This window comes from Carcharhinus amblyrhynchos, chromosome 20 (genome assembly GCF_965287045.1).
Source record: "Carcharhinus amblyrhynchos chromosome 20, sCarAmb.v2.hapA, whole genome shotgun sequence".
In the NCBI taxonomy this organism is placed as follows: domain Eukaryota; kingdom Metazoa; phylum Chordata; class Chondrichthyes; order Carcharhiniformes; family Carcharhinidae; genus Carcharhinus; species Carcharhinus amblyrhynchos.
The window spans coordinates 37,656,898-37,676,360 of NC_137343.1; positions in this window are offsets into that span (position 1 = coordinate 37,656,898).

Here is a 19,463-nt window from a genome sequence, read left to right on the forward strand (position 1 = left end):
TGCATCCTTCCTGCCTTCTGTTTGCTCTGCACTTGGACCAAAATAGGTTCTGCCCTGAATGAATACGATTTACATTGCTGCCTTGTGCGTTTGGCTAATGAATGATACAAGATTTACCGGATATGAAGGCTGTGCCCCTTAAAAGAGGAATCATTAGCGACCTATTCTATAAATACAAATCTTATGAAGAATTATTTCACGGAGAGTATTGCACCTTATGGGAAATGCGACTAAAATTAATTATCACTCATTTGGTTAATGTACCCTGTTAAATTTTACAAGGAAGCACATGTTCTACATGTTGATAAATTTATCCTTATCACGTTCATCTTCCTACACTCTCCGTTTCAAAGGCATTCAAGGGCATTGGAACTCAGACCTTGGAAATGAGAACATTTGAAGCAGCGTATTCTGGAAAAGCAGACTGTTTATTGACGGGATAATCACAGAGCCAGCACGCTCAAAGGGGGCTGAAGGATTGCTTTCTGTTTTACCAGTTCCACTGTAATGAGACCTTTAGAAATCCTCGTGCTTGTTACACACTGGGCATGCCTGTCGCTCATTAGAAGTGAGCAAAAAAGAAACTCCTGTGGCTGTTGTGTAAAGAACTAATTGGCCGTGTTTCGTTTTGTTAAAAATAATTTTTCACATTCTGCTGTGAATATAAAAGAAATCCGACTGTCAAACAGATGTGTGTTGTTGCACATTATTTATTGTTCAGCAATTAAGCAAATAAAAAGTCAACTTAGTAATAGCTGAATGAACTTTCTGTGATACAGAAAAAGCAGTGAAAGATAGACAGTTGGTCGCAGACACCTCGGGCTGGGTTTACGTGGAACTCATACGACTCCAGGAACCTTTCAAAATGATGGACAGGGTCTGGATCCAGAAGACCCCATCTCATAAGAAATAAGAAATAAGAAATAGGAGCAGGAGTAGGCCATCTAGCCCTTCGAGCCTGCCCCGCCATTCAATAAGATCATGGCTGATCTGTTGTGGCTCAGTTCCACTTTCCCGCCCTCTCCCCATAACCCTTAATCCCCTCTCTTATCAAGAACCCATCAACCCGCTTCTTAAAAATATTTAGCGAGGCAGCCTCCACCACTTCAACGGGCAGAGAATTCCAGAGATTCACCACCCTTTGAGTGAAGAAGTTCCTCCTCAACTCCGTTCTAAACCGCCTCCCCTTTATCTTGAGGCTGTGCCCCCTAGTCCTACTGTCTTTTTTGAGCGGGAAGAGTCTCTCCACCTCTATCCTATCCATCCCATTCATCATCTTATACGTCTCAATGAGATCTCCCCTCATTCTTCTAAACTCTAACGAGTACAAGCCTAGTTTATTCAGCCTCTCCTCATAGCTCAATCCCCTCAACTCCGGTATCAGCCTAGTAAACCTCCTCTGCACTCCCTCCAGGGCCAAAATATCCTTGCGCAGGTGCGGCGCCCAAAACTGCACACAGTACTCCAGCAATTTCTGGCAGATCCCATTTTCACCAGTAGGGGACAGGGGCAACACAGGCTGGGCTATTTAAACTCAGTGCACAGGACAATGCTGACCTGATTCACCGCGGGAATGGCCTCAACCCACAACTGGGTGTTCCACAACTTCATGATAGAGATATAAGTGCTTGTGAAGGGCAAATAATGAATGGGGAATTGTCAAATTCTATATTTCCCCTGCCCTTCAAATTTTGAAAATTGCGCCTGCTTGCCCAGGTCTGTTAGAGTAAAAAGAAAAACCTGTGCTTGAGTTTCAATAGCTGTTTGTCGACATAACCATGAGCGTTATCAGTACAGCATTTCCCCTTGAGTGCTTCCACAATCTGTCATTATCATTGGATGTGGGGTGGAGGGTTGCTGGTGGGGGAATTGTATAAATTCACAGATTAATTCACAGCCTCAACAGGTTAGTAAAGAGCTAGTTGCCTTTGAAGTGGAGTTATGCATGCAGATGTTTTATAAGGGATTAAGTACTTGATGTGATTTAAATGCACTGAAAGGGCTTTATTGAATGAGAATATTTGAATGTAATGAAGTCAGCATTAAACACATGTAACTATTTATTTCACCCCGATGCGATAGAGATTCTATGATTTTTATACCATTGCTGTGAATGGAATGGAAATTGCAGAGGGATACTGGTTTGTATGGATTCTATAACAGATGGGCCACCTGCTCTGCCAGGTTAGAGCCCACGCCCAACCCTGAAGGGGAAATCAGTCCACCAGGTTATGGCCTAGTAGGGTTCAATAGCAGTTGGGTATACTGTCCAATTCCTCTGTGCCAGATCACCGCCTAGGTGAGCTCTCTGACTTTTGGGTGATCTACTGGCCAGGTCAGTTGCCTTCCTGAGTAACCGTCCCCGTAATGATTATCGTTTTTCGTAAAAGAGTTTCTCAATTTGTCTTGCTTCTTCCTAATTTCCTAATTTGCATCCCATGATGCTTGAAGTCTACTTTGCATTCAATAATTTAGCTGGTTCAGCTTTAACAACTCTCCCATCTCAGTACAAATAGGTTAATGATTTGACTTTGATGCACAAGGCTGATTTTTAAGCAGCAAATTTATTTTTAGGCTATGAAATTTGAATCTGCAGATTTATTTTTGCTTTTATTGGTGCTGTCCATGGTATACATGCAGACGTCTGCACTATTCACGTCAGACATCATTTTGACGACAGCATTAACCTGTGCACATGGTGCGCCTGCCAGATGTACGCAGAGTAGACAGATTGTGATGCCAGTGACGCCCATATAACATCAGTGCCATCATGTTGGAGCTCAACGCTCTAGCTAACCCCATCTCCTAACATCATGAAGTCAAACATGTGTCCATCAGCAGAAATGTCCTACCCACCAGCATTTTTTTTTAAAAGGTTAATCAACTATTTAGGTGCATTAGGTAAACCTAAATCAGGGTTAGGTACATTGGCCGTGCTAAATTTCCCCTCACTGTACCCGAACAGGCACTGGAGTGTGGCAACTAGGGGATTTTCACAGTCTTCTTTGGCATGCTAATGCAAGCCTACTTGTGAAATAAATAAACTTAAAGCTATTTATGGATTAGTTACTGCTCGATATCTACTGACTGTTATTACAACTGTGGGAGTATTTACAGAACTGCTAAAAGTTGCTAAAAGTCGACAGGGTAAGGTGTGTCACATGTTGAAGGATTTTGTTCTGACCTAAAAAACCCTGTAGAAATCACTTGCTCTCAGCTACAGGTGATGTAGATTGCCACCCCATCTTGGGCTAGAGTGTGACAGGGGATCAAGAAGAGATGTCACAGAGCAGGGCAAGTGTTTGGAAGAAGGAGGAGGAGGCTCAGGACTCCCAGTAAGTAGCTATATCTACTTAGAGTGTTCGGGGAGTGATTCTCTGACCTCCTATCTATTAGGAACAGTGTGTCTCCCCTTTACTAAGGAGTGCTCACTGACATCTTCCAACCGCTGCAGTCTCACCTACAGTCTGGGAGCAAGGTGAGGACAGCATTGTCAGGGGCTATGAAGGTGACCATGGCCATGAACTTTCAACCTGGCTCCTACCAGGTTGCAGCAAGTTATATTTGCAACACCTGGGAATTTATTGTTCATTGTTGCGTAAGGGAGGTCACTGAGTCTCTATTCCAAGAGATCTGACTCTATTTCATTCTCACTTTGCAGAGAGAAGCAGGTAGAGCAAACATGCTGATTCTAAACTTCCCCATGGTGCAGGGTATCTGTGACTTTCCGCAGTCACTTTGTGGACACCGTATGACAATATACGAAAGCCCACCAATGCCTCTACTTTCTAAGGAAATTTGGCATGTCTGCTACAACTCTCACCAATTTTTACAGATGCACCATAGAAAGCATTCTTTCTGGTTGTATCACAGCTTGGTATGGCTCCTGCTCTGTCCAAGACTGCAAGAAACTACAAAGTTTTGTGAACAAAGCCCAGTCCATCACTCAAACCAGACTCCCACCCATTATCTCCGTCTACACTTCCTGGTGCCTTGGAAAAGCAGCCAGCATAACTAAGGATCCTTGGGCATACTCTCTTCCACCTTCTTCCATCGGGAAAAAAAATGTCTGAGGACACATACCGACTCAAAAACAGTTTCTTATTCTTCTCTGCTGCCATCAGACCTTTGAATGGGCCTACCTTGCATTACGTTGATCCTTCCCTACACCCTAGCTATGACTGTAACACTACATTCTGCACTCTCTCCTTTCCTCCCCTTTGTTTGATATCCTTTGTCTATACAGAGCTCAAGAAACAATAATTTTCACTGTATCCCAAAAAAAATTTGATAGTAATAAATCAAATCAAATCAAATCACCCAGGAGCAGTCCAACACTTTCCCTTCCTGAGTCACTGATTGTCCAGTTGGTCAATCTGCTGAAATAAAACACCACCTGAAAACAAATAGTCAAAACCAATTTTAGAAATCAAAGCATCAAGTTGCTAGTCAACTAATTGCTCTTTTACGTTCCTTTAGGACCTGCTTATGCGTACTTCTGCTTTCCGTAGAACCCCTACAATGCAGAAGGAGGCCATTCAGCCCAATAAGACTGCACCAACTCTCTGAAACAGCATCTTACCCAGGCCCACCCCTGTACCTAAGATTGATTCTCAGTTTCACCGCAAACTGTCAGTTTATAATCTTAGTGAGTGGAAGAGTTTAAAGTGTTAATTTTGTTCTTAAAATCTAATCCAGTCTGTAGTTAGCAGTCACTGGAAAGTATGGAGGAAGTAGACAAAGTTTCTTTTTTGCAGGTCAGACAGGGTAAACACACTCTGCTGTGAGAGCTGTATAGTTTATGAGCTCAGTAATAAATTTCACAACACTAGGTTAAAGTCCAACAGGTTTATTTGGTAGCAAATGCCACTAGCTTTCAGGGCTTTGCCCTTTCACCAGGTAAGTGGGGAGAGCTCCCACTCACCTGGCGAAGGGGCAAAGCGCCGAAAGCTAGTGGCGTTTGCTGCCAAATAAACCTAATGGACTTTAACTGGTGTTGTGAGACTTCTTACTGTGTTTACCCCAGTCCAACGCTGGCATCTCCACAAAAGGTTATGAACTAACAGGTTAAATCTGATTTCGTTAGCTGGCCGGGGGCTAGATGCAGGGCGAGAATGGAGATGTGGAAAAATGGAAGTGAGAATTAAGGGTGATATGAATGGATGAATGAGATGAAAAGAAGAAATGAAATAAAATAAATGGAAATGGGGTGAAGGTGGAGGAGAGAGTTCATGCTCTGAAATTGTTGAACTCAGTGTTCAGTTCAGAAGACTGTAAAGTGCCCAATTGGAAGATGTGGTGCTGTTCCTCTAGTTTGCGTTGGGGTTCGCTAGAACATTGCAAAAGGCCAAGGACGGATATGTATACAGGAGAGCAGGGTGGTGTGTTGAAGTGACAAGTTACAGGAAGGTCTGGGTCCTGCTTACAGATGGACTGAAGGTGTTCTGCTGCTCATGTAATCTTCCAAGTTTAAAATTAAAAATATAGCCTGGAATTTTCTGGCCATTCATGCTAGCAAGATTCTCCGGTCCCGCCACAGTGAACGGAGAGTTGGCTGAGCGCCAAATTCTCATCCTCACTGGCAGCAACGGTGGGGCGTGAATGGCCAAAGAATTCCAGCCATGATCTGCATTCAACAATTATTTGCCATAAGATGGAAAAGAACCAGTTAGCTCTTTACACTGCGAACACATTAACATTTAATGCACACTCGAATGAGAAAACCTGGCATGTTGTCAGGTTCTGAAAGGCACTACGGAAATGTAGGTTCACTCTCCAAGTAACATTGCCAAATAACTCGCAAACATGAAATATGCATATTCATGAGTGCAAGGCAGCAGACTAATTACAAGGGTTGAGGTGCCAAACGAGAGTGACATAACACATGGTGTAGCTACTATTTCCTAAAAGTATTTGTTTTATAAGGTGATTTCATGCTGTTTTCAGCCCAGTTTGATTGCTGGCAGTGCTGATCGTAACTGCCTGTTTGCTTTGTGTCTTATTGTGATGAGTTGTCACGTTGAGGATTATTGATACGATCACTGAATGTTTACTGAGGCGAGGTGCAAATTTGTTCTGTGTAAAATTATGAGGATTGCGCAGAGGAAATAGCGCTTAAAAGCATTGTTGGCCACAATAGCTGGGGACCATCCAGTTAATGTGGGCCAGATGGAACTCCTGTGACAGTTTAACTCAGACTCTGGGACATTTACCTTCAATGGGTCGGCAGCTGAGTTAGAATACCATGAGGACAATGTGGGGACACATTGGATCTTATCTTGGCTTTTTTGCAATAGTGTAAAATAGGTGGTAGCAAGTTGACGGCCTATTTTACAAGTCCCAATTTATAATTCCGTCAACTTTAATGGATTGATGTTAAGCATGTTGCCTACTCACTATGACCCATTCTAAAGTATCACATAAGTCACAAATTAAGTGTTAATAGGGATCTAGAAGATCGTTCAGGGTTTCAGGTGTGTTCTGTGATACAATTAGTTTGCGGCAGTTCTATATCCCAAATCCACCTTATTGCTCAATATCCCAAATCCACTTTCTCACTCAATATTCCTTCATTCCCAACAGAAATCAACTGTTTCATTTGCTATAAATTCCATTGGCTCATCACTGGGAGAGAAATTCCTTTGTGTGAATAAGTGCTTCCTGACTTAGAATCATAGAATCCCTACAGTACAAAAGAAGGCCATTTGGCCCATCGAGTCTGTACCAACTGTCTGGCAGAGCATCTTACCCAGGACCATCCCATCCCATCCCATCCCTCACATTTATCCCACTAATCCACCCATCTTGGGACAGTAAAGGTCGATTTAGCATGGGTCAATCCACCTAACCTACAGGGAGGAATCTAGAGCACCCAGAGGAAACCCACACAGACACAGGGAGGATGTGCAAACTCAGTCACCTGAGGCTGGAATTGAACCTGGGTCCCTAGCACTGTGAGGGCAGCAGTGCTAACCACTGTGCCTCCCTTTAATTATCTCTAATTTTAAGATTAGTCCCTTTATTTTCTGAATTTGCTCACCAATTCTCTGGTGAGCAATCATTTCCTCGACAACCCACCCCCACCCCCATTGCCAACTTTCTAAGCTCTAAAGGAAATAGAAATTAAATTTCCTTCCTTAGACCGAAATTGGATGAGCGACTGATTGTCCTCATGGTTCTCCTCCATAATATTTTCTCATCTGTTAATATTGGCAGCAGTGAATTCTCAGTTTTGACAGTGATATCAGAAATGACAGCGATTTCTCCAGAGACATCCGCATTCACCGTCTTCCACGTTGAATGAGGTGCGAAGACAAACAATGGAAAATCGCAGACAATGGGCCGGAATTTTATCGGCACGCCTGCTCCGGAATCATTATGGGTGAGGCTCGCAGAACGGCATTCTCCGTTAGCCTCGAGTGGGATCTTATGAGCCTCGGGCAGACGAAGGGGTATAATTCCACTAACGGTGTTTATCCAATAAATTGACCTGTCAGAGCACGGTCAGTTATTCTTTATTGGAGATTCACCCCTATCCTTCTCTTTCTGCCCACAAGTGTGGAACACTATCAGCTTTGGATGCATTTCCAGTAAACCTATAGACGCAGTAAGGAAGTAACTCTGAGGAGCTACCTGCCAGATGTGATTGTTATAATATTTCACTGTCAAATCAAGAAATATAGCAGTTTTGAATGGTTATTACTTAAATTTTTTATTCATTCCAAGGCTGGGAGCTTCATTAGCTAGACCAGCATTCGTTGCCCAATGCTAATTGTCCTAGAGAAGATGGTGGTGAGCTGTCTTCTTGAACCGCTGTTATCCATATGATGTAGGTCCATCCACAGTACTGTTAGGGAGGGAGTTCCAGGATGTTGACACAGCAACAGTGAAGCAACAGCGATATTGTTCCAAGTCAGGATGGTGAGTGATTTGGAAGAGAGCTTCCAGGTGGTGGTGTTCCCATGTATCTGCTCCTCTTCTAGATGGTCATTGGTGTGGGTTTTGAAGGTGCTGTCTAAGGACCACACGCCATATTTGCATCAGACAAACATGATTCCATTCATTGAAGATCGTTTGTTTCTTAATATTGGTGTACCTCTTTGTGACAGCTACACACAATTTACCTCCTCAGTTGGCACAATGGCTAGCACTGCAACCTCACAGTGCCAGGGACTTGGGTTCAATCCCCGGCTTGGGTCACTGTCTGTGCGGAATCTGCATGTTCTTCCCGTGTCTGCGTGGGTTTCCTCTGTGTGCTCCGGTTTCCTCCCACAGTCCGAAAGGCGGGCTGGTTAGGTGGATTGGCTATGCTAAATTCTCCCTCAGTATACCTGAATGGTGCCGGAATGTGGCGACTAGGGAATTTTCACAGTAACTTCTTTGCAGTGTTGATGTAAACCTATTTACGATAATAATGAAATAAACTTTAATTTCAATACCCCAGTTTCAAAATCGCTGCAGTTTATTAACAGGGCAGCAAGGATCGTAGATAGTTTATTTGCACCTTGATGTGGCAAGAATAATTGAATACTAGGGTTTTATTTTGGAATGATAGAGGTTTAATCACAATGCAGAATACTTCACACAGAGAATAGTTGGTGTCTGGAATGTACTGCCTGAGAGTGTGGTGGAGGCAGGTTCAATTAAGGCTTATAAGAGGGATTAAACTGCTACCTCAAAGGAAGAATGTGCAGGGTTATGGGGAGAAGGCAGGCGAATGGCATGAAATGAATTGCTCATTTGGAGAGCTGGTGCAGACATGATGGGCCAAATGGCCTCTGTCTGCACTGTAACACTTCTGTGCCAACACGTGAGCCCAGTGTTCCCAATTTTATAGCTTGTTCACCATTGAAGCAATGTAAATTTTAATTAGAAACTACACCACAATGGACACAGATTTAACTAGCTGATGCCATCACTTCCCATAACATCCTAATTATAATGTCATACCACATTAAATATTATATACCCTTATTATGATTATTCCAAACAGCTACAGCTTTGTTGTCCTGTGTGATGGGGATGAGAATTTGGACAGTCAGTTGCAAAGCTTGTGTCCAGTGCTTGATAGTGCCAAGAAATACAGATGAATCCTATCAGTTAACAAGATGGAAATACAGAAACAGAGTGATGGCTGTATTAGCATTGAATCAACATGCAACATGACAGACTCAATAGAAAACAATGACATCCAGCTATGAACAAAATATATAATGGTATGATCATTTTTTGGATGGACAGATACATCAGACCATTTATGTTAGTCTCTGGGGTTTAAATTGAATGAAGGTACTTTCAGGTTTAGAATTGAGTTTGGAGTTTTACCTAATTGATGTGATGGCATGGTGGTTAGCACAGCTGCCTCACTGCGTCAGGGACCCAGGTTCGATTCCCTCTTGGGTCACTGTCTGTGCGGTGTCTGCACATTCTCCCTGTGTCTGTGTGGGTTTTCCTCCCACAGACCGAAAGACGTGCTGGTTAGATGCATTGGCCAAGCTAAATTCCCCCTCAGTGTACCCGAACAGTCGCTGGATTAGGGGATTTTCGCAGTAGCTTCATTGCAGTGTTAATGTAAGCCTACTGGTGACACAAATAAATAATTGAGATGCTATTAGGCATTCCCACAACCCTTTGGTCTGTCACAGCCTTGTCAGTGAATGGCCAATAAAAGGCAGAGGAAATTTAGTTTTGTTTTGAATTTGTTGAGATTTTCAGTCATATTGGAATTAATAAATAAGAAAAAGAATACTGCAATTTTAGTAATTGTAAGGAAACACAATCTTTAAATGTTGTCAAATACTGGAATAGAATCCCTACAGTGCAGAAGGAGACCATTCGACCCATCGAGTCTGCACCGAACACAATCCCAGACCCTATTCCCATATTCCCATGCATTTACCCTTGACACTAAGGGGCAATTTAACATGGCCAATCTACCTAACCCGCACATCTTTGGACTGTGAGAGGAAACCTGAGCACCCGGAGGAAACCCATGTAGACACGAGGAGAATGTGCAAACTCCACACAGACAGTTACCCAAACCAGGATTTGAACCCAGGTCTCTAGCGCTGTGAGGCAGCAGTGCTAACCACTGTGCCACCCGAATAATGAGTCAATTGACTTTAGAAAAATCACCTTTATTGTGGCAAATGAGATTAATTTACGCAACAAGGTGAATCATAATTGTGTTTGAAAACACAAATGAAATCTGAGTTCTGTTGGACATTCATAATCTTTTAACCTTCCACTGAACCTGCCTCAGATATTGATCTGAGATCTGGACCAATGTTTCTCCAAGGCACTGAAAATGACAAAGGCAAAACTAACCCAGTAATTCCTACAAACCTCTCCTTCCTTACACCTGGGGACTGCTGTTAACATTGGGAGAGCTGCCTCACAGACTTGTTGAGTAACAGGCTGACCTGGTCATACTCATTGAATCATTCCTCACAGCCAATGTTACTACTTCCCCATCGCCATTCCTTGGTACGACCTGTCCCACCAGCAAGACAGTCCAGTCTGAGGTAGCAACACAATGGTATACAGTGACCCCAGGAGTCCTCAGCTTTGGTACTCTGCACCTCGTGCCACCAGCTCAATCATGGACAAATAAACTTCCTGCTGATTTCCCATATACCGAGGTAGTCCAGCACATCAGTGCAAATGATAAAGCTAAAGCATTTGCAACCATCTTCAGAATTGCCCAGTATATCCTAGTTATGACAGTAACATTACATTCTACATTATGATAATAATGTTTTTTCTCTTTTCATTCACAGGTTTTAAGTTGGTCCACCTCGTGTCCAACGAGGGGCATACACGTGATGGGTCGTACTGGGGCTGCTCTTGGTTGTTCGAGATTGGCCTAGTGCTTCATGTCGTTAGTGTGTGCCTAAACTGGACAAGATACTGGGCAAGACGACAGCTCAGTGACTATCGCTGATTGCTGTGCAGACACATGGATTTGGGCCGATGTCTGTGGGAGTTTGCGCATTCTCCCCGTGCTTGCGTGGGTTTTCTCCGGGTGCTCCGGTTTCCTCCCACACCCCAAAGATGTGCTGTTAGGCTGATTGGCAGTAATAAATTGTCCCTAAATCAGTTTCCCTCAATCTGGATGGCCATAAAACATTAGATAGGGGTCATGGGTAGAGAGGTGGACTGGTGGTGTTGAGATGGCGGCGTGGGCTCGTTGGGCTGAAGGGCCTGTTTCCCGGGCTGATTTTGTTCTTTGTTCTTTCTTTGTTCTTTGTTCACCCTCTCCTTCTCCCCTGTGCACTCTATATATGATATCCTTTGTCTCTATAGTGAACAAGAAACAATACTTTTCACTGTAGCCCAATACATATGACATTAATAAATCAAATCAAATAATTTCAACCTCATTCTGAGGTTCCCCACATATATCAGCAATGCCATTCTTCCACCAGTTGTACTCAATGTACTTGGTGTGTCAAGAAACGATGCAGTAAGAGCTATGGACCTCAACAGCTTCTTGACGATAGTGTGGAAGACTTTTGTTTCAGAACTAGCCCAGGTATATCCTGGCCATGAAAGCAGGACAAATCCAATCTGATAAGTGTCCCCAATCCATTTCAGGTTCGTGTGCTAGGCCCAACCATCCTCCACTACTTCATCAATGACTTTCCCTCCACCATAACGGTCAGAAGTGCGGAAGGAATAAACAAGGCTGGACCTAAAGAGCAAAGGATCAGCACATTGTGACCCAGATGTGACAGACAATAATGCCCAATAGGGAATGTAGTTTCCAGGGTAGGACCTGATTTTTGGGGTCTTCTGCATTTTGGAATGCCGCACAAGGGGTTCATTGTCTGTACTCTCCACTTGTCTGGATGAGTGCAGCTCTAACAATGTTCCAAAAGCAGGATACAATCCAGAACAAAGTAGCCTATTTGATTGACACTCCGTATACCACCTTCAATCCTTCCATCACCAGCGCACATTGGCAGCAATGTGTACCATCTACAAGATGCGCTGCAGCAACTCACCAAAACTTCTTCGACAGCACTTTCCAAAATCACGATCTCTGTCATCTAGAAAGACAAAGGCAGCAGCCACCTGGAACCATATTCCTTCATCATTGCTGAGTCAAGCTCCTGGCCTTTGATCCTTAACAGCACTATGGGAGGGCCATCACCTGAAGAACTGCAATGGTTCAAGAAGGTAACACCTTCTCAAGGGCAATTAGGGATAGGCAATAAATGCTGGCCTTGCCAATGATACATATCTCCCTTATGAGTGGAACGACAATCATTAAACAATCACTTGCAGTGCTTAAACCACAGACAATCTCAACTAGTCCCTATGTAGTTATTGTGATAAGCTGCAGTGTAAGAGTTCCACCACTTTTAAAACCTTGAAAAGCAATGGGTGGTGGGACTCTTACACTGCAGCTTACCACAATAACTACATAGGGACTAGTTGAGAATGTCTGTGGTTTAAGCACTGCCAAGTAGTAAAAAGGTCCAAGGACATCGCTTTGATGTAAACATCATTTCATTCTGTCTTTCACCCTCCAAAGTTCTATTCCCACAACATGGCTAAGGTCAGGAGGGAAAGCGATCACTGAAACCAGTCAGTGCAGACATGATGGGCTGAATGGCCTCCTACAGCACCATTACAACTCTGTGATTCTGTGAGAAAGGAGCAATGCACAAAATGTTGTGGCTATCGTAACCCCTCGCTAGCTGATTTGAAGGCCACCAGAGAAGAAACTGAATGGTTTTCCTGGATGGTCATACAATAAGATTGAGTATGATGATAATATCAAAGTAAATCTGCCACATTTTGACATGGTTTTGGAATAGAACTTGGCAGTTCACCAAACAGATTGGGAAGTAACACAATCTTATTCTGTTTTAACTATTCTATAATAACTTAACAAATGTTTTGTATATTTGGGCAGCACGGTGGCACAGTGGTTAGCAGTGTTGTTTCAACAGTGCCAGAGGCCCGGGTTCAATTCCAGCCTTGGGTATCAGTGTGGAGTTTGTACATTCTCCCCATGTCTGCGTGGGTTTCCTTCGGGTGCTCCAGTTTCCCCCCACAGTCCAACGATGTGCAGGTTAGGTTGATTGATGATGCTAAATTGCCCCTTAGATGTGTAGTTTAGTAGGGATTAGCAGGGTAAATATGTAGGGTTATGGGGATAGGATGGGATTGTTGGTTATTGCAGGCTTGATAGGTCAGATGGCCTCATTCTGCATTGTAGGGATTCTATGATCTATGAAATTAAGGGACAAAATAAAAAGGCAGCCCTAAACTGGTGCAGCATTAAGCAAAAATAAATTCCAAAGGAAACTTAAATCAGTAACACAGACGGTGATTAAAGGGGTTGATAAAGCATCCCAATCCCCATGGTGCACACTTGGCATGGAAGACATTGAAGGAGACGGCAGACACAGTGTGCTCTCTCTCCGTGGCACGAGAACGTAGCTGCAGAAGTGGGACGGACAGTTGGACTTGGGAACCACCTCAGTGGCCCACTGCTTGGACCTGGACCTGTCACTGGCGAGCTCAGCCAAGCCCAGGAACAGGTTCACGAGGAGGTCCTCCTCCCTCGCTGTCCCTCTCCGCACAGGCTGCCCAGGAGCGTGGGAGCGACGCGGTGACCTTGTGAGATGACAAAATTGAACCACGCTACACGAGGTTGGGCATCCAACAAGACAGGGAGGAGTCAGCTAGAAAGAATGAATGGATCAGAATGGAAAGAGAGAGGGATTCATAACAACATCAGCAGTTGATTATAAAACTTAGTAGAATTTCTCAGATATTGCTGGATCCATCGCCTGTTTGATAGGAAAGGTAAATCAAGCAAGATATATAACAGCTGACCGATCTGCCATCCCAAATTGACTGTGTGTGTGGTGAAAATTCATACTTGCTTCCACCCAGCTTAATTTCTTATTTGAATTTCATCTTCTTTTCTTGGTGAGACCACGTAATATTTCTTTATTGTTATCTGTACGTCGTGTTTTGTCTTCATTCCCGTGTCGAGGCGATTACTGCACCATTTATCTTGGGCCACAATTTGCCAGCCTCACATCAACCAATTTGCATTAGACGGGAAAACCGTCCCCTTCATTTTGGCAGGTAATGAAGATTCCATTGTACGTACGGAATGAATGAAAATAAATAAATAGAAATCAATAACTGTGTAAGTGAAACAGTTTGGCGAGGGCAAAACTGCGTCTGTGATGGTAAGTTTTCTTATTGCAGTAATTTGCTAAACTCTCAGGTGGTACTTACGAGATCGTTGCAGGAATTTATTTGTCAGGTAGTTTGAGAAATCCTGCTTTTATTTTCCTCGTGGGCATTCAGGAAGCCTCTTGTATCGTGGAGAAAGTCATTTCCGAGTGAAATCCGCAAGAGATATTCAGATCTAATGGCTGCCTGCACCATTTTAGGACAACAAAGACAGACAAACTACCAGCAGTAAAATTCAGTGGTGGCATTCAGGCCCCAAGGTGACTGATAGTCCCTCGAAACGAGGAATCAAGACATCACGTTTTTGATGGTCGGGGTGTGGAGGGGGGAGTTGGAGGGGGTGGGGGGGAGGGGGGGGTGCGCTGTGGGCGAGACCCTGAACGCAGCAGTTCAAAAGCTGCATTTTTTTTGCAATCAACGTGTACGCTAATATTTACCGTCATGCAGAGGGCGGGATTTCCCAAAATCGCCCCCAAAATCCTGAGGTCAACAGACCTTTGCATGGCATGCCCCCCCCCGCCCCCTTGACCCCTGGGGCACCCTCGCCTGCTAAGGATCCTGTGGCTGACAGAATGGGAAAATTTTTCCCACTCTCCGAAGGTCAGCGATTGATTGCCCGATGACAGATTTTTAGTGGCAAGCATCCTGGCAAAGTTGTGAATGTTAATTGACGGGAAAATGGCTCCGGATCATGTTGCGGGATTGTCATCACGGTTGCTGGGTATTCCATAAAGCGAAACCACTGGTAGGAATATGCGTTTAGAAAGGATAGCAGACCCGCTTAGAAAGGATAGCAGAACTAGAGGGCACAGCCTCAAAATAAGGGGGGTGGGGTGGGTTTGCAGTTTAGAACGGAGTTGAGGAGGAACCTCTTCACTCAAAGGGTGGTGAGTCTCTGGAATTCTCTGCCCATTGAAGTGGTGGAGGCTGCCTCGCTGAATATATTTAAGTCACGGGTAGATAGGTTCCTGATAGACAAGGGAATTAAGGGTTATGGGGAGAGAGCGGGAAAGTGGAACTGATCCACTTCAGATCAGCCATGATCTTATTGAATGGCGGGGTAGGCTTGAAGGGCTAGATGGCCTACTCCTGCTCCTATTTCTTATGTTCTTATGTTTAAGGAGCAGACATAGGCCACTCAGCCATTGAACCTGCTCCACCACTTAATAAGATCATGGCTGATCTGACAATCACCTCAAATCTGCTTCCTGTCTACCCCCAACAACTTTTTACCCCCTTGTTTACCAAGAATCTATGCACCTCTGCCTTAAAAATATTCAGAGATTCTGCTTTTACAATCTTGTGAGGAGAGAGTTCCAAAGATTTACAACCATCTGATTAAAAAAGGTTCTCCTTATCTTCATTTTAAATTGGCGATCTTTTATTTTTGAACAGTACCCCTAGCTCTAGATTCTCTGGCAAGAGGAAACATCCTTTTCACATTCACCCTGACAAGACCCCTTGGGTGTTACGGCGTCACAGTGGTTAGCACTGCTGCCTCACAGCGCCAGGAACCCAGGTTCGATTACCGGCTTGGGTCACTGTCTGTGTGGAGTTTGCACATCCTCTCCGTGTCTGTGTGGGTTCCCCCTGGGTACTCCGGTTTCCTTCCACAGACCAAGGATGTGCAGGTTAGGTGGATTGGCCATGCTAAATTGCGCCTAAGTGTCAGAGGGACGAGCTAGGGTAAATGCATGGGGTTAGGGCCTGGGTGGGATTGTGGTTGATGCTGACTTGATGAGCCGAATGTCCTCCATCTGCACTGGAGGGATTCTATGATCTCATAAGTTTCAATCAAGTCACCTCATGATCTTCTAAGCTCCAGTGGATACAAGCCTAACCCGTCTAAACCTTCCTCAGAAGGCAACCTGACTTTCAGTTTTTTTAACAGATATTGTTAAGGGAAGTGACTGAGTTTGAAGGGAATATTCTGCCCATGCTGGTGTAAAAGTTGATTTCATATAGGGCTTGATCCATGATTTTTGGCCTAAGGAGCCATATTGGTTCTTAAACATTGCATAAAAATGGCCTGTATGCTTCAGGAATTAAAGTCCAAATATTTCAGAACCGAAATATAATCTCTACATTCGCATCAAAAATCCCAATTTATTATTCATTTGAAAAGTTACACTTAGTGGGTTTCTTCAAATTGCTACTTGTCAACTAAGACAGGAAGAACGTAGATTGATTTTAAATTTGGGGAAAAGTAATGTTTCTTTCTTTCACTGCCTGATGGCAACATTTCTGTAATGGCAGCATTGAAAATTAGATATACAACTGTAAGAAGCTGCAGTGTTTTTTTACCAAATTAATCTTATTTTAGAGAAGAGTAATAAACACTGCACGTGGAAACAGAGTATAGGTGTCAACCTAGCAAATAAATATTTAAATAAGTGAACACTCAGGCCTTGTGTCCTCAACCATCACCCTCAGCCTTCATGGGGATGGCTGAGGAGGTTTGGGCCTTGCCTGTCAGGCCTTTTCAAGTATCAGTCAGTGCAATCTTCCTGCACCAAGGCCGATAGTTCTGGGGTGGGAGCCATCAGTGTGACATTTTGTAATGGCACCTCCCTCCCCTTTCCATTGGCTTCCCTTCACCCACTACGTCCTTCCCAAAAAACACTAACAAAAAACCTACCCTCTTCTGGGGTTAGTAAGAAGTCTCACAACACCAGGTCAAAGTCCAAAAATTTTATTTGGAATCACCAACTTTCGGGGCACTGCTCCTTCATCAGATGAGTGTAAGCTCCACAAGCAAGGCATCCAGAGTCACATCTGTGAGCCTGGTGCCCTCTTTAAGTTTACGTTTATTTATTAGTGTCACAAGTAGGCTTACATGAACACTGCAATAAAGTTTCTGTGAAAATACCCTAGTCGCCACACTCTGGCGCCTGTTGGGGTACACTGAGGGAGAATTTAGCCAATGCACCTAACCAGCACATGTTTCAGACTGTGGGAGGAAACCGGAGCGCCCGTAGGAAACCTATGCAGACACAGGGAGAAGGAGCAGAGCTCTGAAAGCTGGTGATTCCAAATAAGCCTGTTGGACTCTAACCTGGTGTTGTGAGACTTCTTACTGCGTCCACCCCAGTCCAACGCCGGCACCTTCTTCCGGGACGTGGAGGCTGTGAGATGGAAGTGGGGAGACTACTAAATAAAAACAGGCAGCCCGTGAGAGAGACAATATATGACTGGTGTGGATGCTGCTTGCCTAATTCCCTTGTGCGTACTTTTGTGAGACACCTTAGGCATGATGGTCTAATGCGCTTCAGTTAACAGTAAGCCCCCTCGGAAAAATCACCCATCTAAAAAATCAACCCCTTCACTTTTTTGCTTCAAAAAGTAGTCTCAAAAAGTCGACTTTTAGATGAATATATACGATAGTATTTTGTGAGGGGCCATGCATTCAGCCAAAGTGCTGGAAGCATTTTAATACTGTGATATTTCTTTCGTGTGGAATTAATTTTCACAGCTGTGCCATTCTGCCATAGAGAAACACTCAGGCAGAAAAATGATTTTTTTTTACAGTTTGCGTCTGATCCACTTATTGGGGAGTAATTGCTCATTCCAATTATATTCCGCCTGTCCCAGATGCAGTTGTAACGATGCTGCATCCACAGGGACTCAGAGCAGTTTAACAAGCCACTGGAGCCCAATATCCTTTTAATAGCACTGAGCATGCTCCTCGTGGCACAAACTCAAATTCAGTAATGCCAATTATACGCTTGTCCTAGGACAGGAAGCTATGGGTTGGCACCCCTGGCAGCACATCTGATCTGGGGCGGGATGGGCAGATGAATAATTATTTCTCATTCCCATTCTTCTTGCCCTTTCAACTGTCAATTCTGCTCATGCAAAAAAGTCTTTCCAAAGTGAATGCAGAATTATCCTAAGAGCATAAAGAGGGTTGACGGTCAGAATCTTGAGTGTCTAACACTAGGGGGGTGCATGCACTTAAGGTGAGAGAGGGAAACTTCCAAGGAGATCGAGGGGCAAGTTTTTTATACAGAGAGTGGCAAGTGGTCTGCCAGTGGGGGTGGTGCAGATAGATATGATAGGGGCCTTTAAGGGGCTTTTGGATAAGCACATGAATATGCAAGGAATAGAGTGTTATGGAGCAGGGGCAGGCAGAAGAGATTAGTTTAATTTAGTGTCTGCACAACATTGTGGGCCAAAGGGTGCTGTACTGTTCTAACTTCTATGCTCTATGAATATATTGTTTCTTATTTCAATACTTTCTCAACTCCCTAAGCTCCTTTTGCTGAATTTCGTGTTTCCTGATGCGAAGGATGTTAATTAACAAACTTACATTCATGTAGCGCCTGCAGAAGGGTGTGCATCTAATAATAAGGGGTTAAAAACTCAGGGTTGGGGGGAGATGTCGAGTAATGGGTTAACTCCACTGATAGCTAATGAGCGTGTGCTGAAGGTGCTGTTATAGGGATGTAATTCACTTGAAAGGAGATGAAGGAGTAGCATCTCAGAGAGCAGCTTTATGATTTGATTTATTATTGTCCCATATATTGGGATACAGTGAAAAGTATTGTTCCTTGCACACCGTGCGGACAAAGTATACCGTACAAAGAGTACATGGGGAGGAGCAAAAAAGAGGATGTGTGTTACAGTCATAGCTAGGGTGTAGAGAAAAATCAATTTAATGTAAGTTGGTCCATTCATAAGTCTGATGGCAGCAGGGAAGAAACTGTTCTTGAGTTGGTTGGTACGTGACGTCAGCCTTTTGTCTGATGGGTTCAGTTAAGAGTATACGTTCACCGACGTCCACATAGCATAGCCACACAAAAACCAACATGTGACATGTACTCAGACTTCTGTATTGCTTTCCCAACAGAAGAAGGCATGAGATCTTTGATTATGCTGGCTGCTTTTCCAAGGCAGCAGGAAGTGTAGACAAAGCCACTGGGTGGGAGGTTGGTTTCCATGACAGACTGGGCCTTGTTCACAATACTTTGTAGTTTCTTGTGGTCTTGGTCAGAGCAGGAGTTATACTGAGCTGTGATACATCAAGAAAGGATGCTTTCTGTGATGCATCTGCAAAAGTTGGGCTGAATCATAGTGGACAGGAGAATTTAGAACAAAGAACAAAGAATATTACAGCACAGGAACAGATTCTTCAGTCCACCAAGTTTGTGCTGACACAGATGTCTCTCTAATCTAACATTTTCTTGCCTCTACATGGTCCACATCCCTCTATTTCCTGCCTATTCATGTATCTATCCAGT